We start from the raw sequence: 24,998 nt of genomic DNA, 5'->3' as shown, positions 1-24,998 counted from the left end.
GGTCCTGATGGGCCACCTCTAGGGAGAGAGCGAGGGCTTCAGCTTTGTCCAGGTCGAGGTCTTTAGCTTCAAGCAGTCTTTGCCGTGAGTAGTCGGACCGTAGGCCTTTCACAAAGGCATCGCGGATATTATCTTCCGTATTTTCAACAGCCGTCACCGCTTTAAAGTCACAGTTCCTGCCGAGTGCTCTTAGCGCCCGTAAAAATTCAGCTACAGACTCTCCTGGCTGTTGCGGGCGGGATCTTAGGAGGTGCCTGGTGTACATGTAATTTACCGGGCTCCGGTACTGCTGTTTCAGTAGGTTGATAGCGGTCTCGTATGTAGTCGTGTCCTGGATGAGTGCGTATACTCTCGGGCTCGCTTGGGCGTTTAGAACTCTTAGTTTGGATCTCTGAGGGACGCCGGATTCTTCCAGGTAGGATTCGAAGCAGCCCAGCCAGTGTTTGAAGTCGAGGGCTGAGTTTGCTGCCTGTGGGTTTAGATCCAGGTACGGTGGTTTGAGGGCTTGCAGCCAAGCCGGCTGGTGTGGCTGGTGTAGCCCGGTGTCTGAAAGCTGCTGTGGCTGTGCTTCTGGGAGGGCTTCTGGCTGGCCAGTAGTAGACATCTTTAAAATTTAGTCAATAAAATTGATATACCTATCAATTCGTCCAATAAAAAGCGATGAGTTAGGAACGTAACTAAAGGTTTTTATTGACTAAATAACAGAGCCCACCCTCGTGGGTGATCGGGTCCAACAAGGAGGAATACCAGCCAGTCGACTACCTTTATACCTGGGCAGGTAGGTGGCGCCATGGGCGGAGTCGGAGGTGGTCAGCCCAGGTATAACAGCGCGACAAGAGGCGACCTCGTATAGTGATACAACAGTGAGAACAGTGATAACAATACAACAGTGATAACTATAGTGTAACGATAGTGAACGATAAAAGTGGTTTACCACACTTATGCGATACGACCTGCTGTGGAAGCAGAGCTGGAAGGGCTAGAATGTTCAGGAGTACTGTCAAAGGTGGACTGGAGCGAATGGGCCACACCCATTGTTCCCGTCATGAAGCGTTCGTTGAGCAACAAGCCGGGGGAACCTGGGAAGGTTCGCATCTGTGGCGATTTCAAGATCACTGTTAATCCGGTTCTTCACATGGTGCAATATCCGCTTCCGCGGATTGAAGATATCTTCGCTTCGCTGTCTGGCGGGAAACACTTCACCAAGATAGACCTGGCGCAGGCGTACCTACAGATGGAAGTTGATGAAGCGTCATGCCAGTATCTCACAATCAACACACATAAGGGCTTATATCGGTATAATAGACTGGTTTTTGGAGTGGCATCGGCTCCAGCAATTTGGCAAAGGGCCATGGAGCAGGTACTGCAGGGAATTCCAGGCACACAATGCTACCTGGACGACATTCTGATTACAGGAGATGATGATAAGGAGCACCTCGCGAATTTGGAGCAGGTGCTCACCAGGTTGAAAGAATATGGACTCAGAGTTAATCGCCAGAAATGTGAGTTCTTTTAAAAGCAAATCTCGTACTGCGGCCACGTCATTGACCAGGAGGGGCTCCATAAGTCACCTGACAAGATCGAAGCTGTTGTGAAAGCTCCCGCTCCGGAAAATGTATCCCAGTTGAGGTCGTTCCTTGGGTTGGTTAACTATTACCACAAGTTTCTTCTAAATTTATCCACGGTGTTACACCCGCTGAACACTCTTTTGCAAATGGGAGTACCATGGAAGTGGAGCGAGGATTGTAAGCGGGCTTTTCAAAAAAGCAAGGCACTGATCACCTCTAAGGAAGTGTTGGCTCACTTTAACCCAATGCTGCCTATTCGCTTAGCTTGTGATGCTTCTCCATATGGTAGCGGGGCAGTGCTCTCACATAAGTTGCCAAATGGCTTGGAAAGGCCAGTCGCGTTCGCATCCAGATCATTGACCTCCGCAGAGCGCAACTATGCTCAGATAGATAGGGAGGCTCTCAGCCTCGTGTGGGGAGTTAAGAAATTTAACCATTACCTGCAAGGCCAAAAGTTTACGCTGCTGACAGATCACCAGCCGTTGGTTTCCATTTTTAACCCTAAGAAGGGTGTTCCGGTTATGACGGCGCAGAGGCTTCAGAGATGGTCCCTTTTCCTAGGGGCACATCAATATGATATCGAATTCAAAGGTACAAAGCAACATGGTAATGCTGATGGGCTGTCGCGCCTGCCACTACCTACAGCGGAAGAGGCACCGGCAGTTGACCCTGTCGAGATATTTCACTCGAATATCATCGAATGCTTACCAGTCACCAATGCGAGTATTGAGAGAGAGTCCCGAAACGACCCGACACTGTCTCGGGTCTACGATTTGACAGTGAAGGGATGGCCAGCACATGGCGACCCACTGTTACCAGCATTCTCAGCCAGACAAGAACAGCTGTCCGTCTGTCAAGGAACATTGATGTATGGAACAAGGGTGATTATTCCTCCTAAATTAAGGGAGAGAGTTCTGAAGGAACTGCATGAAGGTCATCTGGGGGGAGTCAAGATGAAAAGCCTTGCTAGGGCTTACGTGTGGTGGCCAGGTATCGACAAACAAATAGAGGATCTGACTAAAAGCTGCTCAGGGTGCCAAAAAGTTCAAAACGCACCTCCAATTGCACCGATGCATCCGTGGGAATGGCCTTCAACCCCATGGCAACGTGTGCATATCGACTTTGCAGGTCCATTCATGGATTCCATGTTTTTAATAGCGGTAGACGCACATTCTAAATGGCCAGAAGTGATTAAGAGTCGACCACTACCTCTGAAAAGACGATCGCAGTTCTAAGAACCATATTTGCAAGGAATGGGTTGCTGGAACAAATATGTTCACACAACGGACCACTGTTCGTGTCAGAAGAATTCCAGAAATTCATGAAAAAGAATGGGGTGAAACACTATACATCTGCCCCATATCATCCGGCTACCAATGGGTTGGCCGAGAGATTTGTACAAACGTTCAAAAAGGCGATAAAGGCCATGAGCGAAGACCATATTCCACTACAACACAAGGTGGACAATTTCCTGATGGCATATCGAAACGCCACGCATGCAGTGACAAATCAAAGCCCTGCCATAATGTTCTATAACAGGAGGTTGCGGTCCCGGTTGGATTTGTTAAAACCCAATGTGCGTAGGGAAGTCGAAAACAAGCAATTCCAGCACGTAAATAACAAGGCCACTCGGAGTTTCGAAATAGGACAACCAGTGTTGGCCAGGGACTATAGGAATGATAAATGGCAATCCGGAACAATTCGTGCCCGACAAGGACTCTTGATGTACACGGTAGACGTTGGAGAGAACGTAATACGACGTCATGCTGACCAACTTGTGGAATCGAGAACAAGGGTCGACCCCATGTCTACAGCAGAGACACCAGTTGAAGAAGTTATTGAGCCTGTAGCATCTACCTCAGACTTGAACGTACATGATGATGTTCAAGCCATAGGAGATCAAATGGATGAGTCACCCCAGCAACGAGAACCAGAGACCCCTGAAAGGCGTTATCCGGCCCGGATCAGGAGGCCTCCTCAGAGACTGAATCTTTGAACAGTTTTGTGTGAAAGTTGTATATATATGTTATCCATGTAATGTTTAAATTGGGGTGTACACTGTTAAGCTAAAAGGGGAGGAATTGTAGTGTATGTGACCTGTACCACCTTAAGAGGATACCTTAAGGTGATGGACTACTTTTTGATGGCTCCTGTACATTGTAGTACCGGTGGTGACCACACCGGTATATAAACCCTGTGGAGCAAAGTGTATTCCAGTTCAGCCCTGACCCTCAGTTACTAAGGACCTGTTTAAGTATTTCTGTAGTCTGTGTCCAGTTATTCAGCATAACTACATTTGAAAGCACAGACTCAACAGTTGGGGTTACTAGATTTCGTAATAAACCATACGTCTTTGCACCCATTAAATTTAACAATACCGACGCTTTCTTGTCATCTGACACCTCATTTGCTTGCAGTACACCTCTATTCATTCGACATATGTAGTCCAATCTTCGACTTCATTGTCAAATGCGGTGATACTGCCACTCTTCGTCATTTTGGGTGTGGTTTAAAATGGCGTCTCCCAATGGCTTAAAATGGCGTCTCCCGCGCTTTCCTTCCTCCCCCGCTGCTGCCAACGCTGCTCCCGGCGGTTCTCGTGGCAATGGCGGCGCCCTGTAGGTTTCGCGCGCTTCTCCTGCGCTGCTGCCAACGCCGCTCTCGGCGGTCCTCGTGGCAATGGCGGCGCCTCGCGGGTTACTGCGCGTCTCTCTCTCCCTCTCTCCGACGCTGCTCGGTCCCTGAACACCGGCTGCGCCCTGTGCGCTCTGCCCTCTCTCTCTCTCCCCCGTCGACGCTGCTCGGCCCTTTGCTGTGCCGCTCGGTCAGGCTCTAGCCTGCCGCTGTCCGGGAAGTGTCTGCGCACTACCTGTTGCCAGCCCGTTTCGCTGGACCACCTCGACTGGAAAGCCAAGCCTGGCTCTCGACAGCGTCCCCCGCAATTCTCGAGTCTCTGCTGGATGACTGGGCGGTTGCCCGTGGTCGACGCCCGAGTCTCTGGCCTTGACCTCCAATCCACTGATCTCCAGGAACGAATCCCCGGGAGGTGATGCAGAGTTGCAGGTAGGTTCGAACCTGCCTCGTCGCCAATGTTGCGTCCGTGTATAATAAGACACAGACTGCGGAGAACGGTACAACAGGTGTTTACTCAACGTGGCTCACACTGCAACTGATCTGTACAGATTACTACTCAGTGCCATATACAGGTGTGGTCACTGCCGGTACTGCAGTATAGATGAGCTGTAAAACATAGTTCCCCCCTTAAAGGTATATACATTACAAAGGCGATTGGCAAAAGAACTAAAGACGACATAAGAAAACACTTTTTTACACAGCGAGTGGTTAGGATCTGGAATGCACTGCCTGAGAGGGTGGTGGAGGCAGACTCAATCACGGCTTTCAAAAGGGAGTTGGATAAGTACCTGAAAGAAAAACATTTGTAGGGCTACGGGGAAAGGGCGAGGGAGCAGGACTAGCTGAGGTGCTCTTGCAGAGAGCCGGCACGGGCTCGACGGGCCGAATGGCCTTCTTCCGTGCTGTAACCATTCTATGATTCTATGATTCGGCCCTTCGAGCCTGCTCCGCCATTCAATATGATCATGGCTGATCCTCTATCTCAATCCCATATTCCCGCTCTCTCCCCAGACCCCTTGATGCCAGACTGATATCTGGGATGGCAGGAATGATGTATGAGGAGAGATTGGGTCGATTGGGCTTATTCTCGCTGGAGTTTAGAAGAATGAGAGGGGATCTCATTGAAACTTATAAAATTCTAACAGGACTAGACAGACTAGATGTAGGAAGGATGTTCCCGATGGCGGGGGAGTCCAGAACCAGGGGTCACAGTCTAAGGATAAGGGGTAAGTCATTTAGGACAGAGATGAGGAGGAATTTCTTCACCCAGAGAGTGGTGAACCTGTGGAATTTTCTACCACAGAAGGCAGTTAAGGCCAATTCATTAAATATATTCAAGAAGGAGTTAGATATATTTCTTAAGGCTAAAGTGATCAAGGGAGAAGGCAGGGACAGGGTACTGAATTTGGATGATCAGCCATGATCTCATTGAATGGCAGAGCAGGCTCGAGGGGCCGAATGGCCTACTCCTGCTCCTATCTTCTATGTTTCTATGTTTCTGTGATGCCTTTTGTGTCTAGATATCTATCTATCTCCTTCTTAAATATATTCAGTGACTTGGCCTCCACAGCCTTCTGTGGTAGAGAATTCCACAGGTTCACCACCCTCTGAGTGAAGAAATTTCTCCTCGTCTCAGTCCTAAATGTCCTACCCCGTATCCTGAGACTGTGACCCCTCGTTCTAGACCCCCCAGCCAGGGGAAACATCCTCCCTGCATCCAGTCTGTCTAGCCCTGTCAGTATTTTATATGTTAGCGCCTCGATATCGTTCAGATTCTGTCGGCGCTCTCAATTTTATAGAATCGGTGGCATTCATTCTGATAGAAGTGCCCCACCTGCACAACAGTCTCCCCGTGAGGTAGCTGGCAAGGGCACGGTAGCAGCCCATCGTAGGCTGGCACCAGTGCCCGGTCCTTACAACGCTGTGTCCTCCCAGGCCTCATCAGAGGGCACCGATTCGCTGGCATTGTGTGATCCTAGAACGCTATTCTGAGATAACTCAAGTAAGGAGGGGTGGGTGGGGGGGCGGGGGGAGCGTGGAAGGGAGCAGAAAACAAGAAAGAAAGACTTGCATTTCTATAGCGCCTTTCACAACCTCAGGACGTCCCAAAGCACTTTACAGCCAATTAATTACTTTCTGAAGTGTAGTCCCTGTTGTAATGTAGGAAACGCAGCAGCCAATTTGCGCACAGCAAGCTCCCACAAACAGCAATGTGATAATGACCAGATAATCTGTTAAATATTGGGCAGCGGACCCCCGTCTGCTCTTCTTCCAAATAGTGCCATGGGATCTTTTACATGCGTGTGAGAGGGCAGGCGGGGCCGCGGTTTAACATCTCACCCAAAAGACGGCACCTCCAACGGTGCAGCACTCCCTCGGTACTGCACTGGATTGTCAGTGTAGATTTTGTGCTCAAGTGGGGGTGGGACTATGAAGCCACAACCTTCTGACTCAGAGGCAAGAGCGCGGCCCACTGAGCCGCGGCTGACACTGAACATGGCAAGCCCTCATTTTTCTAGGCTCCCACTGCGATTTTCAGACAGGTCATGAGCATGTGCCACGAGTGTGCGCGGGCGTCGATCTGATATCGAAATGAAGTAAAGGGGTTGCCAATCTGAATACTGGGACTTCGGGTGAGGCTTCATCACAGCATGTGCCTTGCCGGTACAGACTGGGGCTATTGGGACTCGACCTACTCCAGCAGGCTTCTGGCAGTCTTAGATGCTGGCCAAGCTCCCTGGGCACCCAGATCTGTGTGCACTCCAGGCAGGTCTAGCGGGAGTGTGGCAGAAGGCCGGGGAATTAGAGTGATCACATTCTGGGCTCCCCAGCCACTTTCCATGGGGACTCGTTCCGGGTGGAACCTCCATGGTCCCCTGCGTCAGAGGGGCTATGGTCGGCTGGAGGGGTATCCCAGCTCGGGGCCAATACCCAGGGAGGTTTGAGCTTTTTGTGTTGTGTTTCTAATGACCTTTTGCTCATATATTGCTCCACGCATCAGTTGGTTTTGCAGGGTAGTCGGCCATATTGACATTTTTGGCGTGGTTTTCTCCCCAGTGCTTGGCTCCATTATTCTCGCTGGCCTCTGGCATTTAATAGGCACAAAATGATGGGGATGGGAATTTTCTTTTGTGGGGGGGGGGGGAGCGAGGGTGGGCTCAGACAAACTACATGACTTTGAGGAGATGGGGAAGTTCAGAAGGAGCCCGACGAATGCAGATGCAAGTGCACCCGGATCCTGGGGTCCCGGGACCATTAACGTGGTCCGGTGCCATTCCTGCTATAGGCCTGCCCCCCCCGACCCCCGCCCCTCCGCCCCGGCAAGGCCTAGTGCTGGAAAACAAAAGAGCCTGCACGCTAACCTCAGGGCCCTCTGGCTGTTAGAGATCTTTGACCTGGGGCGCACTGTCTGAAAGGGCGGTGGAGGCAGATTCAACAGTAACTTTCGAAAGGGAACAGGCTAGGTACTTGAAAAGGAAAAAAAACACAATCAGGGCTATGGGGAGAGAGCAGGAGAGTGGGATTAATTGGAGAGCTCTTTCAAAGAGCCGGCACAGGCACGATGGGCCGAATGGCCTCCTTCTGTGCTGTCAGATTACAATCTATTGGGAGACCTGTAGAACCTACCTTGTTTGATGCCCTTACCTCAACTTCTGGGCACTCCATTAACGCTCCTGCAGCAAAGAGAATGGGAGGCCGGGAATCCCCCTCCCACTTCATTACCATAGCAACGCGGGCCTTGCACCTACGGCAGTGGAGGCCCGGCTCCACACCACCCCCCAGAAATCCTGAAGGCAGCATAAAGGGGGTGAAGTCCTGAGTGTCTATCCCACTCTTTCCAGAAAACGGTGAGGGGGAGAGGGGAGGGCGGGGGCAGGGGGAGGGGAGGGCAGGGGGGCATTCCTCAGGGGTCAAAGATCAGGATAACTGGCCTCCATTAACAGCGGAATACACAGCCGAAGAGCACCCCCCACCTCAAAGGAATGTTTCCTAAATCTTTGTGAAGGGATTTATTAAAAGCACAGATTTGGGGAAATATTTTGATTTATGGAGAAGAGAAATTCAATTTTACTCACTGCTGCTCTGCTCTCTGTTGCACCATTAAATGAATATTAATAACCCATTAGAAAAAAATCCGAGCAGAACTACTCAAAGTAATCCACTGCAGATTAAATTCAGGTTCGATTGCAGTGATTATATTACAGAGCTCAATTTTTCATAAAAGACTTCATCAGGCGTCGCCATAGAGGGGAGCCCTGATGTGACACCTTTTATCGCACCCTCAGAACATCCTAAAGCACTTCACGGCCTTTTGAACTGCAGTCACTGTTGTTTTTGCAGGCAAACGCGGCAGCCATTTTTTCTGCACAGCAAGATTCCACAGGCGGCAGATGAATGAACGGCCAGTTTAATCGGGTGATGGTTGAGGGAGGAATGTTGGCCTGGACACCGGAGAAACTCTCTGCACTTTTTCAGACAATGCCTTGGGATCTTTTTGCATCCAGCGGACCAGGCAGACCGGGGGGCCTCGGTTTGACATCTCGGGGTATAAATTTGTCTTGGGTGGTATTCAAAACTCTGCTGCCCGTGTCCTAACTCGCACCAAGTCCCGCTCACCCATCACCCCCCCCTGCGCTCGCTGACCTACATTGGCCCCCAGCCCGGTGACACCTCAATTTAAGAATTCTTACCTTCGTGTTCAAATCCCTCCATGGCCTCGCCCCTCCCTATCTCTGTAACCTCCTCCAGCCCCACAACCCCCTGAGATCTCTATGTTACTCCAATTCTGGCCTCTTGTGCATCCCCCACCATTAGCAGCCGTGCCTTCAGCTGTCTAGGCCCTAAGCTCTGGTAGCCCCTCCCTAAACCTCTCCGCCTCTCTCTCCTCCTTCAAGAGGCTCCTTAAAACCTCCCTCTTGGGCCAAGCTTTTGGACACCTATCCTAATATCTCCTTATGTGGCTCGGTGTCTGATGTAAGCCCCCAAAGTGTGGACTAAGTGATATACAAAGTCGACAACACTGGCTTGTTGTAAGAAAGACACCCAATAATTGAAGTAAAAACGGTTTATTCAGGCCTGGGGAGCTATGGCTCTTGCGTCCCAACACAAGGCTCCAACTCCACCGAATCTCTTGAGGTTCACACAGTTATACAAAAATTAAGGCCCTGCCCTAAAGGCGGGGATAAGCTTATTAGCATATACAGAATTATAGTTAAATTGTAATTATAAAACCGTGACATTCCATTCTTCCAGTCGCTTACAAATCTCACATTTTGTTATCAGTTGGTCCCGTTACTTTCTCATGACCCGGGGCCTCAACTTTATTACTTTACGATCATCCATTTGCTGTTGTCAGATGGCTTGGTCTTTTTAAGTATTTCTCTAAGATAGTAGATCTTTCCAAAGCGGGCAATCCGCAGACTTTCTGTCTCTCTCTCTTGAATTATTTCTACAGAGCAAAAACACTTTAGTTAGTTAAAAGAATAGAACCCTGTTGAGCTTCACAATAACAAACCCTTAAGTGCAAAGGTGTCGACTCACGTGGCCGAACCCATATATCTCTCCCTCTTTCTAAGGGGTTGTTTTGACAGTTTTAATCTCTCAGCAGTTAACCCGTAGTCCTGTTTAAACCTTATCTGGGTTTATACAACTTTTACAGACTTCTATTGTTCAACTCAGAGCACGAATTAACCTATTCCCTCCATTTTGTATATTGGTGTTACAGATGAATCCTGGTTTGTTTTACCTTATTAAATCCAATTTTTAATATCTTACTTCAGTCTCCCCTTTTGACCTTTGGACAATTGCTCCAAACAGGTCAACATGTATTTCCACTTCCTGGTGTCTGCCAGAGCGTGCACTCCCTGGCCTTCTACCAGTTTAGGTTATACATGTATATATATCTTATCAATTTGGAGGCCGACTTCCCCCTCTGTGGTATGGTGGTCTTTCCTTTACGGTGGTCTTTCCTTTAGGGTGGGCTTTCCTTTATGCACTCCGTCCGGTGTAACCATTCCCGGGGCCCCTTAGACCCTACACTAATGGTTGAGGCTTTTCTGCTTAAGCCTGTCCCTCATTCCCACGTGGGGTGTGTGACGTGCCAATTCGAGACTGTCATCACACACCAGTCCTCATTCACCACCCTCCTTCTGCCACCCTCCTTCTGCCACCTCCATCTTACGGTTGGCCGGCCCGGTCTTTAATTACCATGCCCAATTAATCCCATATAATTTCAGGGCTTCCCATCGCGTCTTACACCATTTGCCTTGGAGAGGCGGGGGAGTTGTCCATTCTTAACATCGCTACCTGCCCCTCCTCAGGCTCTACTTCTTTCACCGCACCAATTTCGGCCTTACTCATTCTGGCACAAAGGCACTGGAGAAATAAAAATACACAATATATCAGAATAACAATCAAGAGGAATATCATTATGCCTTGTACCACCGAGGCGCCCAAAGTCCCCGACCATCCTGGTCCCCAATTATCAAAATATGAGGAAGTGGGTGAGTTTCCTCTAATGTTGTACTAATGTCTTTTTGTTGTTTCTTTAAGCCTTCTTCTATTTTATGATAGTACTTTAAAATTTCCTTCGTTTCCTGCCGTAACTTCTGGCAAGCTTCCTCTAACTTAGGAATTGCCTTGGGCTCTGGTATGACATAAGTTTCAACCCTTTTTAGTAAGTCTCATATTATCAAATGACCAGGTTTTCCTATCTGTATAGGTATCTTTAGACCAAAACAACGGTTTGGTTGGGGAATGGTATAAGCCATATCTTGATATTCATATTTCTGTTCAATTGTGGTGACACAACAGGTCCCATTGTTCCTTGATGCTACCCAGGTCCGGTGTATCCCCTTGGGTGAACCTCGAGGGTGCAATTGGTAATTTTCGTAAATCCGTACTCGGATGTGCCTCCCTCGGTGGGGGGGTGTGTGCACACCCATGTCCTTGCCTTGTGGTGGCACCCGTCCATTACCACCCCCCTTTAGGTTTCATTCTTCTGTTTATTATCTTCATCCCTTTCCCAAAGCGCCTTGGTAGGGACATCATGATATTTAACCCACTTTCCCTTTGTACTTCTCCTATATTAATCACATCGTATCGGAGTTGTCCCCCTTCTGGGAATTGTGGGATGGCCAGTACAAAGCCAATCATCTTAGTCCATGGGGTCAGACAATCACCTGCCCGGTGTACTTGTCCCATTTTACATTCCTTACATAGGCTTTTATTTGTGTCAATCCAAGGTTCCAGATCCTTATTAGTAATCCAATCAGGGATCTGTCCATTATTTATTTGCCTCATGTTATGCTGAGCATTCGACAATAGCCATGAGCCCTACGTGGCACATATTAGTTCCTTATCGGTTTAGTGAGAAGTATTATTAAGTCTATCAATAATTGTATTGATTGTTTCTGCATGGGGGGCTACTATCTCTTCCACCCCCGACAATTGCATTATTGTTTGGTTTCCCTGCCAGTGTCAATTGCTGGCTATTTCCAGTAGCTTGTTTTAGTAACTTCTCTATTTTTGCTTGTAATTCTTCTACTCCTTCGTTTACTCCTTCTATGTCCAAGCTATTAACTGTTGCTAACCCGGCCGCATACCCTGCTCCGGTCGTTTCCAATACTCCCGTTTCTTACATCTTTGTAAGACAGATTTTTCCTGTGGATCCTCTAATTGTTTTACCCACAGGGAGTTCCAGGTTTGTTTTGTATCTCAAAAGTACTCATATTAATGGCAAGCTTAGTAACTCTATGTGCTACACTAAAATACACCTCATCCTGTGTTCTCCTTATTACTAATCCCCCTCGATAATGGCAATACTTATATTTATCCCTAGAATCAAGGCGAGGACGCTCCATCTCATTCCGGACGTCCAATATTCCTGTAATTACAAAAAGGGGCTGGTCGTCACCAGCCAGTTAGAATTATTCTGCTCTTATCCATTTTATCAGTTCAAAATGCTGTACATCTGGTTCATTTCTTGTTCTGTGGCTCTGTCCCCAGACATACCTGAAGATGCAAACTATGGCATTTAACATTATCATCATACACAGCCCTATCATTGATACATGTAGTAACTCCCCTTCCCATTCTTTATATCTTCTAGTATACTCCTCACTCTGTCAAAAAGGGCACCATCTCTGGTTTACTCATTGTCTTTCTTATATATTTTTAACTGAGTCCAGTGTTTCCACCTTCCTTTACCCATTCCAGACCCATCTACATGAGCACATGTGTCATTATTCATTAATACTTCATAAGGTCCTGACCATCTGGGTGCTAGCCCTGGTTTGGCTGGTATTATTTCTGCTATCACTTTGCTATCTATTGCTAAGACCTCCTTCTGGTCGTCCCGTGTATCCTGTTCTCGATCCCGTATAATCTGTTGGTCTTTGGCCTCATGTCTCTAACTATCTGTCCAGATTTATCTTTGGGTAACAGGACAGCCTCCCCAGCAGTCTCCCTGCCGTTTGAGACGGTGCTGCAATTAGTTTATAAGATAACTTCCATTTATCAAATCCTAATTTTCCTTCTATCACTGTGGGGAAATATTAACTCAACATTAAGAAATTTACATTTATTAATGTCCAATATCTTTAAATTCTATTCAGTAATACTGAAGTTGTTGCTTGGTGAACTCAAACAGCTGTCAGTGGAAAGGGTTAACTCCTTCGCAGGCTTTTGAAGGTGGAGCTAAACATTATTGCGTCACTTCACGCAACCCAAAAAACATCCCTGACTGAAAGACAGTTGTGGTTTCACACTTTGATTCAACATGAACATTTGGGCTTCATTGGTCAGATTCCCTCTCTCAATTGCTCGTTTAGCTGCCCATCCTCTTGTGTGCTTTAATTTATTATTACGGACTCTTTGGGTAGGAGAGAGGTTCCTACTAATTCCTTGATTATATTCTTGTCTCTTACGGGTCCTTCTCCTGGTGTCATATATCCCTGCCGACTCCCGCTATCATGTAATCAGACACCACCCCAAAGGCATTCCGACTATCTATATAGGTTTACACATTTTCCTTTGGCTTCCCCCCTTTGATCAAATCCTGTATAGGCTGGGCCATTTCTACTTTGTTTCCCGGGCCTGCCTGTTTGTTTGACTTATAATCTGGGGGCCAGTACACTTCATTCGCTTTAGGGTCGACTAAAGCTCCTACTTCTCGCAGTATATCTATCCCTAGGATTGTTCCTTCGGTGTTCTCGCATACCCACAACTGTGTAGGTATTATTATACATCCAATTTCTAGTAAGACTGTTTCGCTCTTATAAGCCCCGATTCTTCGTCCACCGATTCCTGCTATACTAACTGAAAGTTTCGTTCGGGGCAAGGGTAAGTCTGTCAATGAGATTGTGGCTCCTGTGTCTATTAACATTTTGCACTGTCGGCCCCCTACCAATGCATCAACAAACATCCTCGGATCCCCCTCCTCTCTCTGGCGCGGTCCCTTCCTGCTGCCATTCCTAGAAGCTTGCGAGCAATCAAAGCACGCAGCCAGTCCTAATGCCCCTCCCATCTGTTTTTGGGCATTTGTCTCTTCCCTTGTGTCACTATGTATCCTAGGTCGACTACTTCATCCTTCCCTACCTATACCTTTCTAAGGTTTAACTCTAGTCCCGCCTTCTATAAGGCTTCCAGTACCATAGTCAATTAAATATTGTAGAGGGACCTGCCACTATCAGATATTCTTGCGGAGTGGAGTTATCTTATTCAATTCGGACTACACCAATTTACATCAACCAGAATTTCACTGTGGCCACAATGAAAGTCTGGTTTTAATAGGTTAATTTACCTCATAACTTCAAGGTTAGATCTTAGACTGAAACTTAATCTTTCATTAAACAAACTTTTTGTTGCTCTTCTCAGTTTTTACACTCCAGCTTAACTTAAATTGTAATAGGTTTTTTTTTTCATTCTGAGGGCACAATCTTATTTGCACATTCTTAAACTTCCAAAATCCAAGACCAGACAAAGGGGTTAAATGCTTTTTCTTTAACACAGAGAAGTGGGTGGAGCTACAACACACAGCAGACATTTCTTTTTCTTAACGGACAGATTTTCAGACAAAGGAATATTGTAACCTCTTAAACATTCCTAATCAGGAAAACATCCACACTCACACATTTTTATACAAACTGTAATTTCAGCATATGTCTAAGGTTCCTTTCACTCAGCAAATCTCGTGTTTTACTTGTCTTGGTACAGATGCTAATAACTTCCATGTTGGTAAAGCTTTAAGTTTATCTTTTCCTTCCTTTTTAAATCTGTGACTCAACAGCTTTCCCTAGTTTCCAAATCCCTGTTTGTTTTTTTTTGCTGGGGTTTCAAATTGGTTCGCCTGCAAATTAGATCTTTTTCCTTCTTTATCTCTCCCTTCTGTTTCAATTCCTTACATTATCTGTTGCCTCTTTATCTTTAGCTCCTCCCCACCAAGCCTTTGGCTCTCTGCACTGTTTCTTTTTATTTTCCAGGAGTCGGGTTATAGAATCCAGGTCCCTTGAGGATTCTTCTTCCACCCTCTTAGTCATAACTAACTGCTACGTTTAATGCTTAATTCACGGTATTGGTGAATTAGGTTTGTACGCTACGTTGTTCGCCCCTATAGCGTCACCTTAGTTAGTTTCTTGCTTTCTGTTAGTCACTTCGTTTCGTTAGACACACACCAACCCTTTAGTTCCGAGGTTTCGGTACTGTGGGGTCTGTAGCTCCCGGCGTCCTACTTGATCCTGGCCGTCACGTGGGACTACTGTCCTCTTAATTCAGGCTCAGGCTAGGTGCTGGGGACAGACCTCACCCTTGTCCGTTCTAACCTCTTTATGACCGTAGGGTTTTATCTCATTCACTCACCACGGTGCACCCATTCATTCAATTGTTGAGATTTCGCCGTCTCACGGATTTTAAGGAACTACCTGCCCCTAACTGAGGTATCACCACCTCACGGTCCTTAGGGAACTACCTGCCCCAAAGGTTGGTAGGGAACTACCTGCCTCTACTGAGGTTTTCCCGCCTCAAGGTCCTTAGGGAACTACCTGCCCCAAAGGTTGGTAGGGAACTACCTGCCCCTGCCCCTACTGCAGTTTACTTTTTAACCGCCTTCAATTAAAGGTGTCTTTCTTTTTATAGTTCTTTTATACGTCGATTCTGACTCAACGTCTCGCCAGCGATTAACCCCTAATTTTACAGGTGGTAATTAAAACATACTCACTCGTCTTAGGTTAACGCTGTCCGAGAGTCTGGTTCAGAACGCACATCCCATCCTCATCGCCAATTGATGTAAGCCCCCAAAGTGTGGACTAAGTGATATACAAAGTCGACAACACTGGCTTGTTGTAAGAAAGACAGACCCAATAATTGAAGTAAAAACGGTTTATTCAGGCCTGGGGAGCTATGGCTCTTGCGTCCCAACACAAGGCTCTGACTCCACCGAATCTCTTGAGGTTCACACAGTTATACAAAAATTAAGGCCCTGCCCTAAAGGCGGGGATAAGCTTATTAGCATATACAGAATTATAGTTAAATTGTAATTATAAAACCGTGACATTCCATTCTTCCAGTCGCTTAAAAATCTCACATTTTGTTATCAGTTGGTCCCGTTACTTTCTCATGACCCGGGGCCTCAACTTTATTACTTTACGATCGTCCATTTGCTGTTGTCAGATGGCTTGGTCTTTTTAAGTATTTCTCTAAGATACTAGATCTTTCCAAAGCGGGCAATCCGCAGACTTTCTGTCTCTCTTGAATTATTTCTACAGAGCAAAAACACTTTAGTTAGTTAAAAGAATAGAACCCTGTTGAGCTTCACAATAACAAACCCTTAAGTGCAAAGGTGTCGACTCACGTGGCCGATCCCATATATCTCTCCCTCTTTCTAAGGGGTTGTTTTGGCAGTTTTAATCTCTCAGCAGTTAACCCGTAGTTCTGTTTAAACCTTATCTGGGTTTATACAACTTTTACAGACTTCTATTGTTCAACTCAGAGCACGAATTAACCTATTCCCTCCATTTTGTATATTGGTGTTACAGATGAATCCTGGTTTGTTTTACCTTATTAAATCCAATTTTTAATATCTTACTTCAGTGTCAAAATTTGTTTGATAACACTTTAGACTTGCACACAAAAACCTAGGCTGACACTCCCAGTGCAGTGCTGAGGAAGTGCTGCACTGTCGGAGGTGTAAGATTCAAAATTTTCAGTAATTTAATCACGCAAGAAAACAGGGTTAATAAGACAGTTTTATTGACCAAAAGAAGCTTGTACAGAAAAACCTTTGATAAAAAAAGGGCATACAAAATGGCCGCCGGACCTCGTGATCAGTTTCTGGGACCATTTGATTTCTGTTACTGCAAGCCAGACAGGCTTGTGGATTGAGGACAGTAAGCCCGCGAAAGCCAGTATCGGGAAAACGAAACTCATGGAACTGAGCATACATATTAATTGGATTCTAAGTACAGGACAGTTTCAGGTAACAGGATGGGGCCCATCAAGAAATGGGCGGACATTTGAATGAACACTTAAACCCATTTACTGTACAAAGGAAAAACCGTTTAACAGCCATCAAGGGCAATCTCCAGACCGATCAATATACGAACCGAGTTACGGTGACAAATTAAAAGACATTATCGGCCAGGAAGACCAGTTAAGCTATCACCGGCTCCCGTTGTAAGACAAAGCACCCCTGCAGAGATTTCTGCCCGCCAAAAATATTACAAAGACAGGACTATGATTTGGCGGGAGATAAGACTGTCCCAAAAAGGTATAACTGTGGATTGAAAAGTCCATCAGGGCGCTTTGCTTCAGATTCACGCTTCGAGAACACGCTTCTTCTACCTCGGTAGCTTCGGAATTCGATCAGGACGTTTCGGGACGGACTCTTCGGTTAAGGCAACGTGGTCGGTGTTCGGCCAGGCAAGGCTCGGCCACGACGGGAAGACGACGAGGGTGGCCCGGGTACTGTTGTCGGGAGGTCATCGACGACCCAGGCCGAAGGAGAAGACACCCTCAGGAAAACCGACGATCCAGGCCGGAGATAGAAGGACACTCCGGGCCTAGCCCTCCAGGGCCTCAACATACCATTCGACCAGGAACTTTCCCTGTGCAGTTCTACAACATCACATCGGTGACTGAGCCTTCCATGGGCATCCAGTTCTTAAAGTCACGTCGGTAACGGATTCAGCCATGACGAGCGCTCATCGAGACTGTATCTGCTGCTCCATCGCCTGAGAGGAAAACAAACTGCGCCAGAAGTTTCCAAATCCACGTGACGACGGAAAGCTGTGCCAAAAGGTTGCGAACCCCCTTTTTGCGAATCTGAAAGTGGTGAGTGTTAAGACTGTGTGTTCCAGTTGTAATTACTAACACAGACTACAAGATTAAAGTTCAACAGGTCTTTACTGGTTGGAGGTCAGGACTATACTAAAATACAATATTACTACACAGTGCTTATATACCGGTGGTCACCACCGGTATTACGTATACAGCAGCCAGAGAAAGTAGTACATCTCTTAAGGTGGAACAGGCTTAAGTTCTCTTAAGGTGGAACAGGTTACATACACCACAATCCTCCCTTTTTAGCTTAACAGTCATATCCCCATTTAACATAACATAATAACATATATAACTTCAGGTATAAACAGTTCAAAGGTTCAGTCTCTCAGGAGGCCTTCTGATTCGGTTTGGATAACGCCTTTCAGTGGTCTCTGATTCCTGTTGCTGAGGTGACTCCTCTAGTTGGTCTCCCATGCATTGGGTGTTATCATCCTCAGGTACATTCCCTGCCGAGGTAGATGCTTCAGGTTCATTAACGTCTTCCACAGTTGTCTCTGTCGCAATCATGGGTTCGACCCTTGCTCTCGATTCTACCAGTTGATCCGCATGACGCCTTATCACATTGTTACCAATATCTACTGTGTACATTAGAGGTCCTTGTCTGGCCCGAATTGTTCCGGACTGCCATTTTTCGTTTCCATAGCCCCTTGCCAACACTGGTTGTCCTACGTCGAAACTTCGAGTGGTCTTGTTATTAATATGCCGGAACTGTTTGTTTTCCACTTCCCTCCGCACATTTGGTTTTAACAAGTCCAACCTGGACCGCAACCTCCTGTTATAAAACATCATGGCAGGACTTTGGTTAGTCACTGCATGAGTGGCGTTTCGATATGCCATTAGGAAATTGTCCACCTTGTGCTGTAGCGGAATCTGATCATCGTTCATGGCCTTTATTGCCTTTTTGAATGTTTGGACAAATCTCTCGGCCAACCCGTTTGTCGCCGGATGATATGGGGCAGAGGTATAATGTATCCCCCCATTCTTCTTTAAGAATTTTTGGAATTCTTCCGACACGAACTGTGGTCCGTTGTCCGAACAGATCTGTTCTGGCAATCCGTTCCTTGCGAATATTGTTCTTAACACCGCAATTGTCTTTTCTGAAGTAGTGGTATTCATCTTGATCACTTCTGGCCATTTGGAATGTGCGTCCACCACAATTAGGAACATGGAGTCCATGAATGGACCAGCAAAGTCAATATGTACGCGTTGCCATGGGGCTGAAGGCCATTCCCATGGGTGTAGCGGTGCGATCGGAGGTGCATTTTGCACTTTTTGGCACCCAGCGCAGCTTTTCGTCAACTCCTCTATCTGTTGGTCAATACCCGGCCACCATACATAAGCCCTAGCAAGACTTTTCATCTTAACTCCCCTCAGATGACCTTCATGCAGTTCTTTTAGAACTCTTTCCCTTAACTTGGGAGGAATAATCACTCTTGTCCCGTACATCAAAGTACCATGGCAGACGGACAGCTGGTCTCGCCTTGCCGAGAATGCCGGTAACAGAGAATCACCACGTGTTGGCCATCCTTTCACTGTCACCTCGTAGACTCTGGACAGTGTCGGGTCGTTCCTGGTTTCTCTTTCAATACTTGCATTGGTGACTGGTAAACACTCGATGATGGTCGAATGAAATAACTCAACAGGGTCAACTTTCGTCGTTTCTTCTTCTTCAGGTAGTGGCAGGCGCGACAGCCCATCAGCATTGCCATGCTGCTTCGTACCTTTGAATTCTATTTGATATTGATGTGCCCCTAGGAAAAGGGACCATCTCTGGAGACGCTGTGCTGTCATCACTGAAACACCCTTCTTAGGGTTAAAAATGGATACCAACGGCTGATGGTCTGTCAGAAGTGTGAATTTTTGGCCCTGCAGGTGATGATTAAACTTCTTCACTCCCCATACAAGGCTGAGAGCCTCCCTATCGATCTGCGCATAGTTGCGCTCAGCGGAGGTCAATGATCTGGATGCAAACGCGACTGGCCTTTCCGTGCCATTTGGCAACTTGTGTAAGAGTACTGCCCCAATACCATATGGAGAAGCATCACAAGCCAACCGTATAGGCAGTGTCGGGTTGAAGTGAGCCAACACTTCCTCTGAGGTGATCTATTCTTTGCTTTTGCGAAATGCCTTCTTACAGTTTTCGCTCCATTCCCATGGTACCCCCTTCTGTAAAAGAGCATTTAGCGGGTGCAGTACCGTGGATAGGTTTGGTAGAAATTTATGGTAATAGTTAATCAATCCTAGAAACGACCTCAACTGAGAGACATTATCCGGAGCGGGAGCCTTTACAACTGCCTCTATCTTGTCAGGAGACTTATGAAGCCCCTCCCGGTCAATGACACGACCACAGTATGAGATCCGCTTCTGGAAGAACTCACATTTCTGCCGATTAACTCTAAGTCCATACTCTTTCAGTCTGTTGAGCACCAGTTCCAAGTTTGCGAGGTGTTCTTCTTCACCATCACCTGTAATCAGAATATCGTCCAGGTAACATTGTGTGCCTGGAATTCCCTGTAATACCTTCTCCATGGCCCTCTGCCAAATTGCTGGAGCCGATGCCACTCCAAAAACCAGCCTATTGTACCGGTACAAACCTCGATGCGTGTTGATCGTGAGGTATTGGCATGACTCTTCTTCAACCTCCATCTGCAAGTACGCCTGCGCCAGGTCTATCTTGGTGAAGTGTTTCCCGCCAGACAACGAAGCAAAAATATCCTCAATCCGCGGAAGCGGATACTGCACCGTGTGAAGCACCGGATTAACGGTGATTTTGAAATCTCCACAGATGCGAACCTTCCCTGGTTCTCCTGGCTTGTTGCTCGAAGGACGTTTCATAACGGAAACAATGGGCGTAGCCCACTCACTCCAATCTTCCTTAGACAGTACACCTGAACGTTCTAGCGCTTCCAGTTCCGCCTCTACAGTAGGTCGTATTGCATAGGGTACCGGTCTGGCTTTAAAAAATTTTGGGTGTGCATGTTCATCAATCTTGATGTTTGCCGTAATTCCTCTCAGTGTTCCCAGTCCCTGCTGGAACACCTCTTTAGCATCATCCAATATTTAGGTTTGACATCTGTTTCCCCGGAATCTACCGTTCGTGCCTTCAAGGAGTGCCAGTCCATATTCATTTTCCTAATCCACTCCCGTCCCAGTAGTGGTGGACTTCCTTCAGGTAGCACATATAAGTCCATTACTTGGCTTTCTTCGCCCTTGTGGACCACTTTTACCTCTATCTTTCCGATGGGGTACACTCTTTGCCCCGTGTATGTTTTCAATATAATCTCCGTATCCCGTAAGGGAATATGTTGGAATAACCTTTTGTAATCTTTCTTATTCATGACCGTCAATGCCGATCCAGTGTCCAATTCCATCTTTACTTGGACTCCTGCTATCTGAAGGGTGACCCAAATTGTCTGGAGATCTGCATCCTTACCAACGTTGTGTACTCTTAAGCTACCCAGTTCATTACTGCTAGCGTCTGAATTTGACTTCTGTTCGGTCGAACTGTTCTTTGTCACCTTGTGTACCTTTATGTATTTTCCTTGCGGTGACTTTTTGTTGCTGGTCTTCTTTCCTGACCGGCATACTTTAGCTATGTGGCCAAGCCTGCCACACGTTCTGCATTCTTGGTTTTTAAACCAACACTGGTTCTGATCGTGCGTTGTCTTTCCACAACGATAACATTTTACAGTACTCAAAACCAATTGATTTGTACTGAGTTCCGGTGACCGTAGCTGCATTACTGCCGTGCCTCTCGCTGCGGCTTCGTGTGCTGCTGCCATAGTGACCGCTTTCTCAAGCGTCAGCTCATTCTCCTCGAGCAGTCGCTTTTGTGTATCTTCTTTTAATAAACCACACACAAATTTATCTCGTAGCGCCTCTGTCAGTCTCGTTCCAAACTGACAGTACTTTGCTAGCTTACGCAATTCCATTAAATATTCAGCATTGCTTTCATCCTTCAGCTGCCTTCTGCTGTAAAATTTAAATCGTTCCGCTAGCATCAGCGGCGTGGGGTTTAGATGATTTTTCAGGACAGTAACAATCTCCTCGAACGTCTTATCCGCCGGTTCATCTGGTGATAAAAGGTGTTTCAATTGCCCGTATGTCTTCGCACCCATTAAGTTTAATAATGTTAGTGCTTTCTCTTCATCTGGAATTTTATTTGCTTTACAATAATTTTGTATGCGTTCTACATACATGGCCCAATCTTCGATGTCGCTATCAAAGGTATTAATGTTCCCATGTTTAGGCATCGTTGCAATTCAATTTATTTTAATTTTTATCCAAGATGGCGGCTTCCCGCTCTTGTCTTCGTCCTCCGCCTACAAAATGGCGGTTTTCCCGCGCTTGGCGGTCTTCACCCGTCCCCCGACGCTGTCTCCGCTTCACCGCGGCTCTCGCGCCTTCAGTTGCCCCAGACGCTGCGCCTTTTTAGCCCGAATGCGGCCCGGCCCTTATCACCAGCCGCGATCGATGTCCCCGCGCTGCGCCTTTCGGCCCGAATGCGGCCCGGCCCTTATCTCCGGTCGCGATCGATCTCACCGCCCTTATTCCTCCGTCTTCCCTCCCCGTCTGTACAGCCAACGCGGCCGACTTTCTGGTCGCGTCGCTGCCCGGCTTACCCACCACCGAGGAAGGAAGAAGATAGCTGACAGCCGCTGATGGAGGCTTCGAGTTCAGGATGTCTTCTGCACTCTGGTTTCTCGATGTCTGCCGCGCGCCGTGTCTTCCAGCAGGGTGATGAGGGTGGAAGCCTCTCTTCGACGTCCGTTCTGTGGACGAAGCCGCCGTGGATATAAACTGCCGCAGGCTAAGAATCGGACTCGTCGCAACTGTTAAGTCTGTGTGTTCTAGTTGTAATTACTAACACAGACTACAAGATTAAAGTTCAACAGGTCTTTACTGGTTGGAGGTCAGGACTATACTAAAATACAATATTACTACACAGTGCTTATATACCGGTGGTCACCACCGGTATTACGTATACAGCAGCCAGAGAAAGTAGTACATCTCTTAAGGTGGAACAGGCTTAAGTTCTCTTAAGGTGGAACAGGTTACATACACCACAGTGAGCATGATTCCGAGTTCCTCAAGTCGAAACTTAGTTTAGGTCTAGGGGAGGGGGTTAAGGGAAATCGTAATGTGTTTCCCCTTTTACGATGTGCCGTGTGTTCCCCATTTCCATAGAGTTAAGTTTATAGATATGTGCATGATTGTAGTTATTTTAATCTGTGCTTATGACATGTATTTTACAATGCTGCAAACTGTTTTATAATAAAAGCCTCCATTTCGTGTTATTCAACCTGGTCTATTGAGTTTTTCTCGGCACTACAGTTCCCTGCACCTAAGTCCAATGTCTAGAACCGTAGGGAAGAGTGGGTCGAACCACTCAAGGGTAATTATTGCACGAAGCCTGGTAGGAGACCAGAACGAGCAAGAGAAACCCCCTACAGAGGTGCCGTCTTTCGGATGAGACGTTAAACCGAGGCCCCGTCTGCTCTCTCAGGTGGACGTAAAAGATCCCGTGGCACTATTTCGAAGAAGAGCAGGGGGAGTTATCCCCGGTGTCCTGGCCAATATTTATCCCTCAATCAACATCATTAAAACAGATTATCTGGTCATTATCACATTGCTGTTTGTGGGAGCTTGCTGTGCGGAAATTGGCTGCCGCGTTTCCCACATTACAACAGTGACTACACTTCAAAAAGTACTTCATTGGCTGTGAAGCGCTTTGGGACGTCCTGAGGCCATGAAAGGTGCTATAGAAATGCAAGCCTTTCTTTCTTTCCTTCTTTCTTTCTTTCCTTCCTTCCTTCCTCTTCCTTTCTTTCTTTCCTCCTTTCTTTCTTTCCTTCTTTCTTTCCTTCCTTCCTTCCTCTTTCTTTCTTTCTTTTCTTCTTTCTTTCCTTCTTTCCTGCCTCTTTCTTTCTTTCTATTAAAGGTGCTATATAAATGCAAATTGATGTTGTAGCGCAAAGCTTTACACTCCGCCTGATTTTCTTTTACAGGTTGAGCGTCCCGAATCCGGCAACCTCGGGACCGAGGCCGAGCCGGTTTTCGGGTTTTTCCGGACTTGGGAACGTGTTTCTGATGTCCGAAGTCCGGAAACGCCTGGGCCCAGGTTGCGCTATTTCTGATTTTTTTGATAAGCCTCCCTTAGGGTGTCCGGATTCCGGAACATTTTACGGATTCCGGACGACCCCTGCCACCAATCGTCCGGGAGTCCAGATTCCGGAACTCCGGATCTGGGACGCTCGACCTGTATATTGAAGTCAACAGCTGCTGATCCACATCACCCGCTCCCACAGTACTGCACACAAGAGTCACCCTAGATCAGGGAAGTCAAACTCCCTTTGCATGGACTACATTCAGCAACAGTTATTAAAATAGAAATAGATAAAGATAAACTGTACTGCTACTTGCTTAGATTTGTAATTTATTTTTTTAGAAACCTTTCCATAATACACTTAGGGCTAGATTTTCAGTTGTTTGCGCCAGCAGTTAGCGCCTTAAGAGAAGTGATTTTCGGGCGCTATGCGTGTAGCGCCCGGGCGCAGCGCAGTTTGCGCCCCGCCCCAAATTAAGTTGCCCGTTAGCGCCGGCGCAAAGTTTAGCGGCCGCCCGGATGCGCGCGCAGAAAATGACGTCACATCCTCGTGCAACGCCCTTTGGCCGCCCCGAATCCAAACTTCAGTCGGACCGCCCCATTGTGCGGCTGGCGCCCAGAGCGTTTGTAAAATGGAACGCAACACACCCTGTGGAGCGCAAATTAAAGGGCACTCCTCCTGCACTATAAAAGGCAGTCTGCAAGTGTTGTGTGGAAGGATCCAGTGTGCTGTTGTGAACGGTGTATTTATGTTTCCCTCCTCCTCCTCCTCCTCCTCCTCCTCCTCCTCCTCCTTTCCCCCCCAGACTCTGCCTTTGAAAAAAACACATGCACCCTTCCCCTTTAAGAGCTCACTGGCACCAGAGTGTCTGCCGTGCGCTGCGCCCGAGCTCGGGTGTTGCGCTCTGCACCGCCGGCTTAGCGCCTAAAGATAGTAGTGGAACGCCTCTTTTAGCGCTCCACCAACCTCTTAGGGCGAAGCCACTGAATTTCCGGCAACGGGGCGCTACTTTGGGGCGGGCGCTAACTTCGGGCGGGCGCTAAGGTTAGCGCCCCAAAACTGTCTATACTGAAAATCTAGCCCCCAGTTTTTCTGCAACTTAATTTCCTTACTCTGGTGATTATTCCAAATTGATGCCAACACAGGAACTCATTCAATTTACGCCCGTGGCCAGTAAATCATCTTAAATTGCTGAATCGCGGATACTGGCAAAAGTATAAATGTGCTTGCTGGTCGACAATTAGTTGCTTTGTTTAATGCACACAAGCAGAGGTACTGGAATGCAATCTTCAGATTGCTCAGCTGCCAGCCCAACCCGGGCTTAAGTTAGAATTTTTTTTTTGTCTCATTAGTG

The sequence above is a fragment of the Somniosus microcephalus genome, chromosome 31, assembly GCF_052327205.1.
Source record: "Somniosus microcephalus isolate GS21.2 chromosome 31, FLI_Smic_1.0, whole genome shotgun sequence".
NCBI lineage: Eukaryota > Metazoa > Chordata > Chondrichthyes > Squaliformes > Somniosidae > Somniosus > Somniosus microcephalus.
Note: the sequence above shows the minus strand (reverse complement) of the source record.